At 47.2% G+C, this 19,293-nt stretch overlaps 1 pseudogene; it reads left to right on the top strand.

Annotated features, from left to right (window-relative positions):
- Nucleotides 1–1,033: 1,033 nt before the first annotated feature.
- LOC130041007 (uncharacterized) lies at nt 1,034–1,123 on the top strand (annotated as a pseudogene).
- The last annotated feature ends 18,170 nt before the right edge of the window (nt 1,124–19,293 follow it).

Genomic DNA, 19,293 nt, shown 5'->3' with positions numbered 1-19,293 from the left:
CACATTTTCCTACATATTCTTTTTTTTCCCTTTTTGGATCATGCCTGGTGATGTTCAGGATTTCTGCCTGGCTCTGCACTCAGAAATTACTCCTACAGTTGCTCAGGAGACCATATGGGATGCCATGGATCAAACCTGGGTTGACCACGTGCAAGAAAAATGCCTTACTTATAGCCCAGAAGGAGATATTCTTTACTGGGAAAAAGAAAAAAGAAAAGAAAGTTAGAGCAATAGACAGTAAAGTGGGTAGGAAGCTGCTTGCACACTGTTAACCCAGCTAAATCCGTGGCATCCCTTAGGGTCCACTAAGTCGGCCTGCAGAAATTCCTGAGCGCAGCGCCAGGAGGAAGCTCGAGCATTTTCAATGTGGTACAGAAATTAAAAAACATGATAATAAAAAATGAGTTTCATTTTGGAAACCCACCCACCTGCCGGGTGGCCGCATTCATCATGGCATGGCAACCAATAAAACAGGTGATAACTAAGTCCCATGCTTTAGGGGTGGGGCCCTGCCCATCAGTTTTGAGGTTCTGCCCTTGTGATGTCCTAGCCAAAGGTCAGGGACCAGCCCATCCTGTGTTGGGAGGGTCAGGAACTCCAAGCCGCCCATCCTCAGCAGGACTCACAAACCCAAAGCCTTACATACTTTAAAAAACACACAACCTTTACCTACAGTACTCACCCCAAAAGCCTAGGATACCTGATCAGTGAAAGACGAGAGATGCGGGAGGCTTTGCAACTTGATGTGAGAGAGCAGGAATTCCTGATGTACAAAAACACCAATGGTGAAATCAGACAGACAGTAAAGCAGCAGGGTGCTTGCCTTGCCGACACCAGACAATCCTCTGCATCCCAATGGCCCCCAGAGCACTCCAGGAATAATACCTAAGCTGGGAGCCAGAGTAATTCCTCAGGGTATCTCAGGGCATAACAGCCCCCCATTTCCCACACCAAAAATAGCCCATAGTTTCATTGGCAAACCCCAGTCACCTACGGATCCACTGCTCGGGATGGCCCTGTCCCACTAGGACAGCCAATGAGAAAATTTGACAGGAACAGAGTCTCTTGCCATTGGGGGAGCTGCGGCTCTGCCCCTCAAAGTGAATCTGGAGACGCTACAGCAGCAAGACTGGAGTCAAGTTTCCAACAGTGGTCAGCAGGGATGGTGGGGTTGGTCAAGGCCCTGCACTCAGCAGGTCCCACACCCCCAAGGCCTACAATTCTTGAGCTCAGCCCTGTGCGCACCCGCCCCTGCCCCATCAGAGATCTGGGGGCAATCATGGCCCCAGGAGCCACCCAGGATTACACTCACATCCTTGACCCCTGCACTCTGGAACAGGCCCCACTGCACCTCCCCAAAGCTCTGCCGCACCTCAGGAACCATATGGATATCAGGAAACAAGTGAAAAACAAGTGCGAAAGCGCCCCCCCACCCCAAGCTGGCGGGAACCCACAGCTTAGTGTGGAGAAGGGGATGCACCAGGCACTCAAGGGAGTCTGGCCCCGTTCCTGCTACAAACCAGCCTTCAGAGTCCCACCACTTTGCAGGGGCCTTACTCTGTCATTACCCACACCCAGTTTCTAGGAATAGAATCACCAGGAAGGCCCCATTGTGATGTCACTTCCGTTTCAGCAAGCAGCCTTAAAGAGCCAGACTCCAGATGTGCAGCGAACCATTACACCCAACCAGATGAATCTGTGGCTCAAGGGGGATGGGCTCGAATAAAAGGGTAGAGAGGCAGCTGCTAAGTGGCTGGTCACACAGTGGGGGTTAGCGAGTAGTAAGGAGAACATCAGACAGCACTTTCAGTAAACGTTCTACCCTATGATAACACAGGAGTAGTGGACTCTTAAGAACTGCCAGGTGTGCCCCAAACAAAAAAAATATAATTAAATAGATAAAACACAGCATGTGGACCAACCCCAGAATGGAGGCACACAAGAAGCTAACAGGCAGTATACCAGACTTGTCATTTTTTGGGAAGATCTCAATGGTGTTTACCATTCTGCTCAATATTAGATTGTTGGAATTTTACTGCTTCCAAGCAAAACTTTGACCTTTCTTTTTCTCCCCCCTACTACTGATGAATTGAGGTCAGTGGAACACAAGAATGTGACTACCCTATTTTACTAGTAATCACAGTTAAGTCGAATTGCCTATTGAGATGGGGGTGGATGTTGGAGAATCTCTCATGTTCCCACCATTTGTAAAACATTTGATTTGAGGGCCTCTGGATCATCTCGAAGGCAAATGTCTTTCTATGCACAGTAAAGTACTTGTTACGTGTCTCTATCCACCCTATTAAAGAATCTTGCAAAGGCCATCTTGCTAACGTGATGCTTCCTGAAAATGCTTTCCTTTAAATGCTCTTATAAATCGAATGAAAACCTGAATATAGAGAGTGCAGAGATGCTGCAGCAGGTAAGGTGCTTCCTTGCACACAGCTCACGTGACACCAACCCCAGGACCACATAAGTTTCCCTGAGTCCCCCTCAATCATGGTCTGTTGACCTCAGAGGCAGGATGACAGCCTGAGCACAGCTCAGTGAGTCTCCCAAGAACGTAACAGGAGAGCCTGAAGAATGGAGTTTTGCCAGTTTTTCTAATTTTAAAGGATTTGCTGCAACAACATGGTTAATCTTTCATTAACCCCAGAAAACCAAACCAAGACCTGTGAACCAAGCCAGAGTTGGAGCACAGAATGAAACAGTGGTGAGCCTTGACAGCCTGAAGTGAGGGGAGGTTTCCGTACCTGTTTATTTAGTTTTCATTTAATCACCTTCTCCATGGCTTCTATCACCAAGACCCATTATTTAAAATTTAAAAGACACATCAAGTCCAATTGCTGGAACAGTGACATAGCTGCACCTAAGTGATAAGAAGGAAGTATATTTCCCTTATGTGCTTACATAATGGGAAGAGTGTCCCACACTACCAGGATTATTTCCTTCTTGTCTCCACATTGGGGCACCCCCACCTCCTTATACAAACAAACCATGACTGAATGGGTTTGGTATTAGGGCATCACTTACTTGGGGTTTGGTATTAGGATATCAGTCATCCCATATGAATTTAACATTGTCTCCTAGGGCTTGAGTGGAATACAAAGGCCTTCCGACATTCTTGACATTCACAAGATTTCACACTTGCATGCATTTTTATGACTAGTAAGGCATAGAGATTCAGGAAAAGCCTTTCTACATTCCTTACACATATAAGGCTTCTCTCCAGTGTGAATTCTCAGATGCACAGCAAAGTTTGAGTAGAGTGAAGACCTTCCCACATGCCTGACACTGATGAGGTTTCTCTCCACTCTGAATTTTCATAGGTTGAGTAAATTATGAGGACAGACTGAGGGTCTTCCCACATGTCTGATATGAATGAGGATTCTCTCCACAATGAATTTTCTTGTGCTGAGGAACCTATAGGGACTGATAAAAGGCCTTCCAATTCCTTAAAAATAAAAGGGTTCTCTCCAATATGCATTTTCATATGCCTAATGAAGGCTAAAGAATGAATGAATGAATGAATGAATGAAGGCCTTCCCACATTTCCTATTTACGGCTTCTCTCCAGTACAAAATCTCATACGAGTAGTAAGGACTAAGGGGAGAGTGAAGGCCTTCCCACATGGCAGACATTGATGAAGTTTCTCTCCACTGTTTAATAAGGTCCCCAGATTTTGAGAAGACATTTCCACATTCAGTACAAAATTAATGTTTTTCTCCAATACGTATTTTCCTATGACTACAAAGACTTGAGGAATGACTAAACACCTTCCCACATTCCTGATATACAAAAGATTTCTCTCCAGTATGGAATATGCTATCCTGACGAAGGCTGGAGGTGTGACTGAAGGACTTCGCACACTCCAGCCACATATAAGTCTTCTCTCCAGAATGAGTTTTCATATATAGTAAGGCTGAGGATAGAGGATTCTCACATATATAAGACCCTTTTCCAGAATGAGTTTCCCTGTGATTCAAAAGGTTTGAACAACTAACAAAGGCTTCATCCCAGAATGCCCTGATCCCACGAAAATGAATGCCCAGATTAGTAAGAAGGAAAGGATACAGGATAACACCAGTGTGTCCCTAATAAAACTCTGGAAAATCAGAAAAGGAATGAACAAAATCTTTATTTTCCATATACCCAGATTGGTGCCTATCAGAGATACAATACCCAGGTTTAAGAGACATATTGAGTCTTGCTAAAGTCTCCCAAGAATCATTAGAAGAAAATCCACACAGTGAAATTGTGCAGCGTCTGACAGGGTGAGGCCCAAAGCAATGGACTTCTTGGACTCAGAGCGATAGTACAGCAGGGAGCGTGATTGCCTTGCACGTGGCTGACCGGTATTCAATCCCAAGTATTCCATATGGTTCCCTGAGAACCACAAGACATAATTTCTAAGTACAGAGCCAGGAACAATCACTGTGCATAGCCAGGAATGACCCAAAATAGTAAAAAAGGAAAGAAGAAAAGAAAATGAACCTGTGACCACAGTGACAGTATAGTGCCTCATACACAAATATGCATTTCATCCCTATATTCCATATGGTTCTGCAGCACTGCAGGGAGAAATTCCTAAATACTCAGGAGTAATCTTAGTATTGCCAGTTGCAGTCCCCAAATCAAATAGAAACAAAACAACAAAATAATGAATGAAGTTGAAGTGCTGGTGCAGTAGTACAGTTGGTAAGGCACCAGACTTGTAAGGTGCCGATGGGGTTAATCCACAGCACCCCCATGGGTCCCTGAGCACTGCCAGAAGTGATCCTTAAGCACAGAGCCAGGAGAAATGTGGAAGCAGCCCCCGAATCAAAACTCAAAGAAAAAAACAAAATGAACACACTCAAGTGAAGGGTAGCACACAAACTATAGTAATTCAGCAATAGAAGGGAACTATTGAGAAGAATCTGAGTGACAGTGTGGGGAGTAGGGTGCTTGCCTTGCATGTTTCCAATTTGAGTCTATTGGCTGAATTCCATCTGGACCCCAGAGTCTACCAAAAGTATTCCCTGAGTACAGATCCAGGAGTACACCTTCTGTATATCTCCAAGTGTGGCCCAATAACAAAAATAGAAAAAAATAGAGAATCACACTGTTGTCAAACATTCTGGCCATCAGAATCCTGTCCCTTCGGAACTTGCAGGAGCCCCTGTGGATCTGTCTCGGCCAGGTGGCCGCACATGGCCCACAGTGACAGCCCAAAGGTGCTGGCAGGTCTCCAGCATCATGTCCCTGTAGAGCTTCCTCTGAGAGGCAGCCTTGCAGGCACATCCACTCTTGGAGGTAAGTTTATGGCCATGTCAGGAAAAGTCCTGAGTTAGGTACACAGGGGGGCACTATTAAGGGCCCATTGCCACCCTGCTCTAGGTAGTGAGAATGGGACCGCCCAGGGCCATATAGGGTCTCAGGGTCAAGAGCCTCAGGAGAAACCATGTTACATGTGCAACTCAGGTGGATGGGCCCAGAGATCACTCTAAGGCAGTTTGATCAGACATAATATGAGGATACTATACTAGAAGGTTCCTGGGAGTACGAGTCTTGCACACAAACATGCCAGAGTCAGTCCCAGCACCACTGTTCCATTGAGCACTGCAGAGAGAAATACCTGAGCACAGACTCAGCAGGACCCAAAAAGTGATGCTGGGTGAGGCAAAAATTACAAAACATATATGCCCTGCACGCCCCAGCCCGTGATCACTAGGGAGGAGAACAGGTCACTCAATGTACAGTGAGTGACACAAAATTGTGCAAAGACATGTGTGACATACAACTCTTTACTATGGATTCAGGGCCGCCTTAAACCCCTCTCAAAGCAGATAGGTGTCTCAATCTGGAAACCTCTGCCAGCCACAGAGATCCTGTGCTCCGGCTCCCTGGAACTGGCACAAGCCCAGAACTGTGCACACAGCAGTGAGAGAACATGAGACTGTGTGACTCAGCAGGCAAGGCTCTCCAGAATGGGGAGGACAAAAAAGGAGAAACACATGTCCTAGTTTCTGAATCACTGTAGCTAGCAGGGCACATATGGGACCAGCACATCCCAGAGGCCCCTAAAGCCAATGAGGGTGAATCCGGGGCACTGACCCAAGAGGAAGTCATGAGCACTTCCCCTGTGGGACAAAAACAAATATGAAAAGAAACACAGCAGCAGGATGGAGTAATGTACAGCGGGTCCAGAGACAGTGAGTAGGACAGGTGATGCCCACCATACCATCTGGTTGAACAGGCCATGCCAGGTGTAATACTGAATATAGAACCAGAAGTGACCTCTGAGAATCACTGGGTGTGACCCTCCCAATACCTCACTTCACCAAACAAAACAAACCTTTACAAATCAACCTCTTATTCTGGCACATCAAAGGGTTCCTAAGACTTGGCATGAGGGAACCTTGAGCACTGAGCTTCTAATTCCATAGGATCAGCAGGAAGTTGTGTCCAATAACCTGGATGAAAAATCAGAGCTGTGAGCATCAGAGAGGAGAAAAGCCACAGGGCGTGCCCTGGCGCCAAAAATGTTCTGACTGGCCTCACCCTTAGGTACATGGTCACAGACCCACACAGGGGAGACACTGTCATATGCTCCTTCTTCTCGAGGGGATGAAGAAGTGGGTTGGCATCTGGGCTACCCATGGTGAAAATAAGGCAAGGAACTGGAGTGATAGCACAGCGGGTAGGGCATTTGCCTTGCACGCAGCCGACCCGGGTTCAATTCCCAGCTTCCCATATGGTCCCCTGAGTACCGCCAGGAGTGATTCCTAAGTACAAAGCCAGGAGTAACCCCTGTGCATCGCCGGGTGTGACCCAAAAAGCCAAAAAAAAAAAAAAAAAAGAAAAGAAAAGAAGGCAAGCAGCTGAGCTGCTATCCTATCTCTCAGGCAACTTGGGTCCATTTTAACTGAAAATGCTATAATATCTAAACAGGAATCTAGTACTACAGATGAAAATTAGGTCTGAGCAGTGACAGCACATCAAGGAGAGCATTTTGTTGCACACGTGACTGACTCTGGTTTGATCCCCAGCATCTCATAGCGTCTCCCCAAGCCCACCAGAAGTGATTCCTGAGCTCATATTCAGGGGTAAGCCCATAGCACTTCTGACTGGCCCCAAAACAAAAACACACAAATGAAAGAGTTGTGTTCTAATGAGAAAAAAGAACATTCAATTTCACAACATTCTTGACTTTACCCAGAGTAAAAGCATTTTTATTATGGCCAAAAAAGTATCACAGAGCACGGAGTACTTGCCTGGAATGTAGCTGATCCAGGTTCATTCCCCATCATGAACAGGTTTCCAAGCAGTGCATGGGGGGATCAATGAGAAAAGAGCCAGGAGTAATTGCTGAGCAATGCCTGGCATAGCCTCCAACCAAAAATAAATGAATTTATGGGCTGGAGCTACAGTCTGCTAGGGTGTTGGCCTTCAGCTGACCTGGATTGTCCCTGGCACCCCACTGGGTACCATTCACATAAAACACAAAAAGAAAATGGAAAAAATTTGTATTTTGTCAAAGCCCCCCTCCAGCCAGTTTTGTAGGACAGATTTGGGTTTTAGGGTCACAAGTGGCAAGAACTTTGGGATTATTCATGAAGGAGTTTGGTGGACTCTGCATTATGCCAGAGATTGCCCATCGCAGGTTGCTTGCAAGGCCAGGACCTGCACTTCTGGCCTATCAATGACCCCAGGAATTCAAATTCTATATAAATCCTGTCAGCCTTGTGAGATGGACAAAGACGGGCATGATGGGGGTGGGTGGGGAAGTGCGCAGAGATGAGTTCCAGCTGGAAAAGGCCATGGCAGGGCTGATGGGGCCTGGTGGCTCCCAGTATGATACCAGTATGAAGCACAGACTGCAGTTTTAAAGCAGTTTCAAAGGTTTGTAGGGGATGGAAAGAGAAACCAGTGGGCATAACACTTGCCATGCATGTGGCTGACTTAATTTCACAACCTGAATCCCTAAGGAGTGATCCTGGTGCACTGCTGGGTCTGGCAGAAATCCCAAATCCCCTCCCCTCCCTACATACAAATAAAAGCAAAGAGGAAATTGTCTGCCAACAGCAAAGGTCTGGAATCCAGCAGTATATTCTCAAGAGTCAGTTCTTTCTTTTGTCTTTGTTTTGGGGCCAGGCTGGAGTGATAGCACAGTGGGTAGGGCGTTTGCCTTGTATGCAGGCGACCTAGGTTCGATTCCCTTGCCCCTCTTGAAAATCCCAGCAAGCTACCCACAGTATTTCGCCTGCACGGCAAAGCCTGGCTAGCTATCTGTGACATATTCAATATGCCACAAACAGTAAAAGCAAGTCTCACAATTTGTTGTGAGTTGCTACTGGTGCCCGCTGGAGCAGATGAACAGTGGGAGGACAGTGCTACAGTGTTACAGTGCTTGTTTGGGGGCCACACCTGGCAGGGCTCTGGGCTTATAGGCCAGGTTTTAACAGACTATATGATTTTACTCCCTGGTATGTGATTTTGTGTAAGAAAAAGGAGGAGAAATATTACACTTGTCCCAAAAGAAATCTTAGCGGTGAAAATCAGTAATTTTTCTCAGAGCCTTCAAATACTTTCCTACTGACAGTGTTTCAATGTGGAAGGGCAAAACTGAAGCCTGGTATGGCGTCAGAAATCAGCAAAATCAGCAAGGCCTCAGGTTCCTGGAACTGAAACAGTCTCAGGTTCCCAGAAATTGAACAATGTGTAATTAACCAACCTGAACACACCTGGGAATGTTCCTGGGCCCAGCAAGTGCGCTCAATCAATCACTATGCCCCTAGTCAAATACCCCATAAATTGTCTTTTGTTAACCCTAAAAGAATGAGTAGCTTATTTGTTTAACTACTGCCTCACCACTGTTACCCTAGACACTTGACAAAACAACTTTGTTTGGTAACTAGCTAAGTTTTTTTTCCCTAAAACAATAAGATATGTACTGGTTATGTAATCAAACCTTATATAAACTGTGTGTTGCCTGCATTCGGGGTCGCTATCAAAAGACCACTCTGTGGGTGAGAGGGTTGGCCCTAGTATACTGGAATACAACTCCTACTGCTTTCGCATTATCAAATTAGTGTCTCTGTCTATCTCGCTACTTGGAAATCCATAGTTCTGGACTCAACAGTTGAAATATTCCAGAATGTTCACATCCAAGAACTTACAATGAATATATCAACAGAGGGCAGGAGACAGCACACCAGGCTGGGGCGGATGTTGGCCAGCTGCAAGCCCGGGGGGCCTTTCCACTGGTACCCACTGTCCGCTAGTACTGTGAGCACAGAGCAGAATGCAGCCCTCAAGCACTGGCAGGTGTGGCCCCAAATCCCACCTCATCTGCCTTCAGTAGTGAGATTGACCCAGGGAGAGGGGCTCAAAGGGCGGAGCATGTGCTTTAAGGTGGAGTACATGGAATCTCAAGGACATCTGGACAGAAGGGCAGAGCCCCTGATAATCTCCAAGTTTGTAGCAAAATGAAAAACAAGAAAAGAAGAGACAGGGGGCTAGACTTATAGCACAGGAGGTAGGGTGTTTACCTTGCACCTGGCCAACCAGGGTTCAATTCTCAGCATCCCATAAGGTTCCCGAGCACTCTCAGGAGTAATTTGTGAGTGCAGAGCCAGGATCTGATCCAAAACAAACAAACAAACAAACAAAAAAAAAACAAAAAAAGAAAAGGCAGAAGAGATATTCGCAAATCCCAGAAAAGATGTTCAAAGAATGCTCATTGTCATGACAAATTCTGGAGTGAGACTTCTTTTCTGGGGAAGTTTTGCGCCATACCTTTCAGTGTTCATTAGACCCTATGAAATGATGGGGATTGAAACCAGGTAAGCTGCGTGCAAGGCAAGGACCTTACTAGCGCACCTGATCTGGGAGAGATGGCCAGTGGGTAGGGCTCTGCTGAGAAACTTGACAGATGAAACAAAAACTCTTTTTTTCTGTAGAAAAATTACATAGGGTAAGCAGATACAGATATAGGGCGCTTTTCTTTCTAGCTGCTAATCCACATTCAATTCTCCAAAGCAGATAAGGTCCCCAAGCAGTGCCAGGAACAATGTTGAGCTCCTAGACTTAGCACAGAGCCCTGAGTGCTATGAATCAAAATTTACAATTCAAAAAAATAATAAATCAAAATTTTTCTGTGCAAAGAGGCTGAAGACATAATACAGGGGGAGAAGTGCTTGTCTTGCTAGCAGAAAAACCAGATTTGACTACTGGCATCCCATATGAGCACCATCAGGAGTAACCAAGTATAGCCAGGTGTCCTCCCCCCCCAAAAAAAACTACTAAAAATGAATTAACTGAGATAAATCAATAAAGGCAAGGGAGCCAATGGTGACCATATATTGCACCATGGGATGGCTCGGGACATGCACTAAAGTGTGCAGTTACTTCCTGCTAAGATTGCACACTTGGTTGCATGACCCCCTGAGGTCCAACACAGCCCTGATGTGCCACCTCCTCTGCCACCAGGCTCTGCATCCTCTAACAGCTTCCTGTGGGACCTCCAGAACCTACCGATGAGTAGGGAGCATATCAAAGACAAATAGCTCCACCAAATACTATTGAGCCCCAATCAAGGGAGGAATTGTACCCCCCTATCCCCACAGGGCAGGAGGCTACTACACTGAGGGGACATTTACCTTGTATGCTGCTGTGATTGAAGCCATAATCCCCTAGGGTCCCCTGATCACCATCAGAAGAGATTCCTGAGTGGAGAGCCAGGAGTTAGCCCTGAACAAAATTTTTTTAAAAGGAAGAGAAAAAACGCCTCCCACAGAAACTTTTGATAAGGGTATTTTTGACCCTTTCGCCCTGACTCTGGATTCAGTCTAAGGAATGAAAGGTGTCCAGCAACAGGGTGTCCTGGAGACACTCCCCAAATAGTCTCCTGCCCCCACCCGTGACCATCCTTGCAAAGGAGTTAACACATGCTGAAGACATCCAGCCGCACACGCCCCAGGGAAACTAAGGCTCCTTCTGGCTCTGGAACTTGCTCTGCAATTGAGCGTCTGAGAGATAGGTCAGCAGGGAGGGCTCTAGCCTGGCATCCTGACACCACATGGAGTCCTTGAACCCCCAGGAGGGATCCCTGATGCAGAGCCAGGAGTCAGCCCTGAGCACCAGTGGCAGTGGCCCTAAGACACATATAACAATACTTTTACTTTATTTTCTTATTTTTATTTATTTATTTTGCTTTTTGGGTCACACCCGGCGATGCACAGGAGTTACTCCTGGTTCATGCACTCAGGAATTACTCCTTGCGGTGCTCGGGGGACCATATGGGATGCTGGGAATCAAACCTAGGTCGGCTGCGTGCAAGGCAAATGCCCTACCCGCTGTGCTATTGCTCCAGCCCCATAACAATAATTTTAAAAGAAATTACTTTCTCTTGTTTGTTCCATTATTTTGTTTCAGAAACTTTTTGTGCGACTTTTAATCTCCAAGCTCATTTTCTTCCCTAACCCCATGCTTCTTCTGACCACTCGGGGTTTCCTTTACAGGTTCTGGGGTGATCACTCCTGGCCGTGCTCTGGGGACCATGTGTGGTCACGTGGATCGAACCCAGGTGAGCTGCATGCAAGGCCAGCGCCCTCCCTGAGAGACTAACTTCCCCCCTTACGCATTTTTCTAAATAAGTTCTCTTCAGGAAAATCTCCGTTGTTTCCTAAAAATCAATAAGTAAGTAAGATATAGCTTTTAGCAGGAGCACTCGGGGTGTCCCGCTGAGAGGCCAACCTCTGTCCACCATCAGAATTGACCCGCGCTCACAAGGTGGAGACCAAGGAGGTTCAGGGCGCTCAGAGTGGGTGGCGAAACAAAAGGCCCTTGGGGACAGTCCCCCTGGGCACCCCAATACCTGCTCCTTCCCCGCTCAGCAACAATGGCAGCTGACTGGTACTTCCCAGAAAGTGAAGCCACCCTGGGTGGAGGGCAGGGAGGACTGGGTTCTGTGATGTCACCTGCATCTCTGGTGCTAGCCTTAAAGGGCCAGACTCCAAGTATTTCTGACCACATATTTTCTGGTCACTGTCACTGTCATTATCCTCCCGTTGTTCATCAATATGCTCAAGCGAGCCCAGTAACGTCAACATTGTGAGATTTGTTGTTACTGTGTTTGGCATATCAAATACATCACAGGCACCTTGCCAGGCTTTGCCGTGCTGGCAAGATACTCTCAGTAGCTGGCTGAGCTAGTAATGTAATTTTTCTTTCTGTTCTTTCCTTCGATTTGCTGGAGCGATAGCACAGCGGTAGGGCGTTTGCCTTGCACGCAGCCAACATGGCTGACCCGAGTTTGATTCCTCCGCCCCTCTCGGAGAGCCCGGCAAGCTACCGAGAGTATCTCGCCGCACGGCAGAGCCTGGCAAGCTCCCCGTGATGTATTCGATATGCCAGACACAGTAACAACAAAGTCTCCAATGGAGACGTTACTGGGCCCGCTCGAGCAAATCGACGATCGACGGGAGGGCCTTTACCTTTACCTTTCTTTCCTTCAATAAGGTGACCAGGACATCTGGGGGTCACCAGGTCCAGGATCAATGGAGAGTGACGGACTGAACAGATGGCATATGCAGCACAAATTCTTTATGTTTTAATGAAAAGAATAAAATTCACTAAGTTTCCATGCAAACAACCTCCAGGAGCAAGCCTCAGCATGATCTTAACCTGCCTGTTATTCCCAAGGATCAGCAGTAGACTCTAAAACAAAGACCTGGAAGAGAACTCAGAGCTGTGAGCAGAGAGGACAAACCTCTAGCCCACACCTGGAAAGTTCCTGCCTTGGACCCGGAAATGTCCTGATGGCAGGCACTCTGGGGGACCAGGTCAAGCCCCATCTGGGGGAGACACTGCCAGAGGCTCCTTCCTCCCCAGGGGATACAGAGCAGGCTGGAATTTGGGCTGTCTGTTAGGATAGGAGTGATAGGCTCAGTGTACAGGGGAGGATATTGCAGTCCTGAGATCCAGGACTCCTCCTTGGATCCCGAGGAAGGTCCTTATGAGCCCAGCCAGGTGCTGCCTACAGGCCAGGAGCCCCTTTGATTAAACACTCCAGAGCTTCAGGAATGCCCACAGCAGCCACAGCCTCCAAAGTGGTTCTGTCATCGGGCAGCCACAGGTACTCAGCATGAACAAACCTCATTCTGTTAACAAAATTATTATGTGTGTGAGTGTGTTTTGATTTTTGGGTCACAACAGGCAGTACTCAGGGCTTATTTGAACTTGGCACTCAGGGATCACTCCTGTTGTGTCTTGGGTGACCGTTTGAATTTCAGGAATTGAACTTGGGTTGGCCTTGTGCAAAGTAAGAGCCCTCCCTGCTGTGCTACCACTCTGGCTCTTTCTAAATAAATTTCTTTCTAATGTAGCAGGCGTGATCCCTAAACAAATATCTCCCTGTCCTCAAAAAACCCAACTAGCTGGGATTGGTGTTTGAATATTAAATGTAATCAAATGTAGTAAACTACCTTATAAAATAGAAAAAATAAAAAATAACCCCTTGTTTCACTGTCACTGTCCTCCCGTTGTTCATCGATTTGCTCGAGCGGGCCCAGTAACATTGTGAGACTTATTGTTACTGTGTTTGGCATGTCAAACACGTCACAGGTAACTTGCCAGGCTTTGCTGAGCGCGTGAGATACTCTCGGTAGCTTGTCAGGCTCTCGGAGAGGGGTGGAGGAATCGAACTCGGGTCGGCCATGTTGGCCATTTGCAAAGCAAACGCCCCACTGCTGTGCTATCGCTCCAGCCCATCTTAGTAATATTAGAACTCAATTATCCAAAGCACCTTAATCTGGATAATGGAATTGATACTATGCTAATTATAATAAACTACACTTCATACTCATAAAACTTTCTTTTCAAGTAATCCAATTTTTCTGGATTCAGTTTAGTGTCTTTCAAGTATTAGCACACAGATTCACTGCTATAAAATACCCACCCCAACTATCTCATGCACCATTAGCTAGTATCACTCGAATTTGATGTATAACTATACAATTGTTATTACAGAAGTATAACTATACAATAACCCATCAAGACCAAGAAAATTAGCACAACATTGGAAATGTCCCATTACAATATCCAATATCCTTGCCATTAGTGGGTTCATTACATTTTCATCATATTGTACAAGTAGATATTTTTTCACCATATTGTACAACTCTCTAAGGTACAAATTAACCCCTTGTTTAAAAAAAAAACACTTTACATGCAGTATTCACCCCAACAGCCGGGGTCGCCTGGTCAGGGACAGGGAGCTGATGAAGAATTGAGAGATGCTTTTCAACTTAACTTAAGTGAGCAGAAACTATCAAAAAAATACACCAAAGTGGGGCTGGAGAGACAGTTAAGAGAATACGGCGCGTCCCTTAGTGAAAATGATCAACCCTCGGCATCCCATCTGAAACCATGATCACTGATGGAGGGTAGAGCCTGGAATAACCTCTGGGTAACTACAGATGAGCTCACCTCCCAATAAAAACTAACCAAAAATAGTCAGAAAAATAAATATTCATTTATAACCCCTAGCCACATGCTAGGACTAGGCCCCCAGGATTCTTCCTGGTGGCTGCCAATGAAAACAATGGGCTTCAACAGGGTCTCTCGCCATTGCGGGCTGAAGAGCTGCCTCTCAATGTGATCTGGCAGTTTCACATATGCATGTCTACACCAAAAGCTTCAGAACAGGGTCCGTCACAACCCCTGGTTGAGAGGGTTGGGATGATCAAGACATCAGCAGATCCGGGATTCCCACCCAAGACCCTCAGCCCCCCATGCTCAGCTCCACACCCAGGCAATGCAACCCTATCACAGAGCTGGAGGAGAATATTTCCCCAAGGATCACATACTTACACCTGAGACCCCTGTGCTGCGCAAAATTCCCCCCACTGCAACCACCAAAGCTCTGCATTCTCCTAAAGCCTCTGACTGGATATAGGTCGGGGGAGTGGAAAACCACAAAAGCACTCCAAAAGCTGGCTCGGCCCCATCGGTCACAGTACAGGGACTGGAGGTGAGAGGTCCTCACGTCGTGCCACTAACTGGCCTTCAGTGTCCCCCATCGACAGTGAAGTATCACTTTGTCCTTTAAATGCGTGTCTATAGGAGGCCTGATATACTTGACATCATTAGGAAATAAATGTGTACATGGAAGACTCCCATATGTGACATCATCCATCACCAAGGAGCCTTAAAATACCAGGTCCCAAGTGTAGACAGACCATTATGTAAGCCCAGGTGAATCAGTACAAGGGGGATGGGCTCAGATAAAGGAGAGGAGAGGCAAGTGCTGGAGGGGCCGGTCACAGAATTCAGGGCAGCGAGTTAAGGCAGAGTTCCTTGATCCTGTACTGGTTACTAATTCTCTCACACACTTTCATCATAAAAACAGAAGCAGGTTGATTCAAGGTAAAACAGAAAAATGAGTTTCTCCGGGAAGTCATCAATCAAGGTGGCAATGAAAGCAGTGATTCTGAAGCCAGCTCTTAAGATGCAGAGAAACTGGCCAAGCAGCAACCTAGAGAGCTGTAGAGACACAGGAAAGGACCAAAGGCTGGTAAGATCATCAGAGAGCACTGTCTGGCCAATATACTACCTCTTGAAAAAGCCCTACCAGTCGACTCTTGCCAACAAGGATAACTACAGGAGGCAGTTTCAGAAATACAGTTTCAAATCCAGAGTATGGGGCAAGACGGGTAGAACAGTGGGTTGGGGACTTGCTTTGCATGTGGTCAATCTGGGTTCAATCTTCAGAATTTGAAATGGTCCCCTCAGCACCATCAAAGTGAAAATCCAGGAGTAATCCCTGAGCACGGCCAGATGTGCACCACCAAACAAACATATATTAAACATATATATATATATATACACACATACACATATATATGGAGCATTTGTGTTATACATAATATCATATAAATTACATATATATCAAATTTACTTATATTTATGTATATGTATCTACATATAAAAACCTAGAGTATACTCTGTCACTAAGAATGGAGGACAATGGGCAGTAAACAATACCGTTCACCTTGGAGCCTATTTTTGCCTTTAAACAGATCTGAATCCTTATCATTCTGGTGACTACTAGATTGATGGGACTTTGCTAATTCCAAAAAACAAGGCTTATTTTTTTCTCTGATATTATTGAAATGACATATGGGATCCAGGAACGTGCCCAACCTTGTGAGTAATCACAGGTAAATGGAACAGCCTGATGGGATGTGGGGAGCCTGGGGAGTGCTGGGATGTGGGAAGCTTGGGGAACTGACCCATATTCCCAACATTTGTCAGATATTTGATTCAAGGGGCAACTTCCAAACTTTCAAACGTCTTTCTATGAACAGTAAAGCTCATTTAAGCTGTTTCCAGTAGGGGCCAAAGAGATAGGACAGCAGGTCGGACATTTCTCTCGCATTACCTTTAACAAGGTCCCAGAGCACCACTAGGAGTAATCCCTGAGTATTTCTGGGTGTGACCCCAAAAGACGGTGATGCCTAGAACTGCAAACAGAGCAGCAAGTGAATGCGGGACTGTGTCAAAGAGCAGGCAATGCTCTCCACAGCAGAAAGGACAATGTAGGGGAAACACATATCCTGGGATCCGAGTCACTGTAACTGCCAGGGTGAAAATGGGGCCTGCACACCCAGGGGACCCGTGATGTCCATCAGGTGGGAATCCAGAGCACAGAGCCAAGAAGGCCTGGGCACCTCCACTGTGGCACAAAAATAGACACGAAAGAAAACAAAGCAGCAGGATGGACTAACAGAACAGAAGGGTGAGCTGGTGAACTCAATCTTCCCACAAGGTCCCACAAGCACTGCCAGGTGCAACGCCAGAGTGCAGGGCCAAGAGTAATCCCCAGAATCACTGGGTGTAGCCCTCCAAACAAAGCAAAGTACCCAGACGTCAGCCTTTGAACCCTAGTACCCCATATGGTCCCTGAGATCTGTCAGGAGTGATCCTTGAGCACTAAGGTATGAGTACACTCTAAGCTAGGTGTGGTTCAAAAGCAAAATACAACAAAATTGAAACAAACATGGCATCATACAGAAAGAGTCGGGTCCTCCAACAAGGAGGTGCAATGCAGGATCCTTCCTGAAACAACTCAGAGACATTTGGCCAAGAAGACTGAGCACTCCTTAATAAGTGATAAGGTCACTGCATCACCTTATCTTGTTACTCTCCTCCTACGTAGAGATGGTGCATCTGATGGCATCTCACCATCTTCTCCTGCCTCTGTTTTTCCAGAGGATCAGAGACTTGGAGGAGAAGTCAGAGCTGTGAGCACTGGAGAGGAATACAACTCCCAGTCCTGACCAGTCACACCCTTGGGCACTGGCTCACAGACCCACTGGTGGGACACTGCCTGATGCTTCTGTCTGCCCAGGAGAAGCAAAATGGATTGGCATCTGTGCTGTCTTTCACGACACAATCTCTGGGCTTGACTACAAGGGAGAAAACTCAGTCCTGCCTTGGCCTGGGGATTCCTCCCTGGGTCCCACAGAAGGTTCTCACAGGCCCAGCCAGGGGCTAACTCTGAGGCCAGATCCTGTGCATCAGTGCCCCCTGCAGGCCGGCAGCACGGCCGCCCCCCACAACCATAGCCTGGAATGTGGCTCTATCATGGGGGCAGCTCCTTTCCTCTTAAAAAAAACAAAAACACACTTTCTACACACACACACACACACACACACACACACACGCACACGCATCAAAACACACATACACACCTTTAGCCCCAGTACTCACCTCTGTAGACAGGGGTCTAGACAGAGCTCTGCAACTTGATATGAAGAAGCAGAATTTCCTGTTCCAACAGACAGTAAAGCTTGGCTTGCTGACACCAGTCAATCCTCTGCATTCCTATGGCTCCCAGAGCACTCCAGGAAAAATACCTGAGCCAGGAAGCCGAGTCAGCCCTCAGGGTATCTTAAGGCATGCAGAACCCCCATTTCCCACACCAAAAATAGCCCCAAAATGAAACCAAAACCCCAGTCACCTACGGATCCACTGCTCGGGATGGCCCAGTCCCACCTGGGAAGCCAATGAAAAAGCCACAGGGCAACAGGGTCTCTTGGCATTGGGGGAGCTGTGACTCTGCCCCTCAAAGTGAATCGGGAGATTTTAAAGCAGCAATACTGGGGTCAAGGTCCCAACGGGGGGGCCAGGAGGTCAGGACAGCTAAGCCCCCACCCTCGGCAGGTCTCCCTCACCCCAAAGTACCGCAGCCCCCTTGCTCAGCCCCATGCCCACCCACCGCTGCCACATCACAGGTTTGGGGGAGATCGTGGCCGCAGGAGACCCCAGGATCACCCTTGACCCCTGCACCCGGGAACAGCCTCACAGCACCCCTTGAAAGATCCACCGTGCCTCAGGAACCATCAGGATATCAAGGAACAAGAGAAAAAAAAGCACAGAAGTGCCCCCCAAGCTGGCGGGGACCCCACAGCACAGTGTGGAGATGGGGAAACGCCATGCGCTCAAGGGAGATTGCCCCTGTCCTGCCACAAAATCGGTCTTCAGAGTCCCGCTTCCTCCCAGGGGCCCTACTCTTTCCTTTACCCAGGTGAGCAATGATTCTGACCCAGTTTCCAGGAATAGAATCATTATAAAGGGCCCCCTGTGATGTCACTTCTGGTTCAGAAAGCAACCTTAAAGGGCCAGACTCCAGATGTGCAGAGAACCACTATGCCCACCTAGGTGAAAATGTGGCACCAGGGGGATGGGTTCACATAAAGGGGTGGAGAGGCAGCTGCTGGAGTGGCGGGTGAAACAGTGCAGGGCTAGTGACGAGTAAGAAGTCCCTGGTCTAGTACTAGGCAAACAACCAGCCAATGCTCTCACACACAGTCCATCAGGAAAAACGCAAAGGGGGTTCATTCAAAGTAAAACGTGCAGACAGGGAGTGGGTGGGGCATGGGACAATGAGTTTCTCTGGGAAGTCATCAATCAAGATGGGGTGAAAGCAGTGACTTGAAACCAGCCCTGGAGATGCAGAGAGGAACTGGCCTAGCAGCAGCCCAGAGAGCTGGAAAGACGCTGGAATAGGAGCAAAGGCTGGCAAGAACATCAGAGAGCACTTTCAGTCAACGCTCTATGCTTGACAACAGGCAAGCAGTGAATACTCATCTACAAGGAAAACCAAGGAGGCCGTTTTGGAAATGCAATTTCAACCCAGAGCATGAATCAGGAGGGTGAGTGCAGAAGCTTGACAACTTGCATTGAACCTGGTCATCAGGGATCCATCCCTGTATGACAAATGGTGGCCCAAGCAGCGACAGGAGT

This window comes from Sorex fumeus, unplaced genomic scaffold, assembly GCF_029834395.1.
Source record: "Sorex fumeus unplaced genomic scaffold, SorFum_2.1 ptg000095l, whole genome shotgun sequence".
Lineage (NCBI taxonomy): Eukaryota > Metazoa > Chordata > Mammalia > Eulipotyphla > Soricidae > Sorex > Sorex fumeus.
This window is presented reverse-complemented; position numbering and strand designations above follow the sequence as displayed.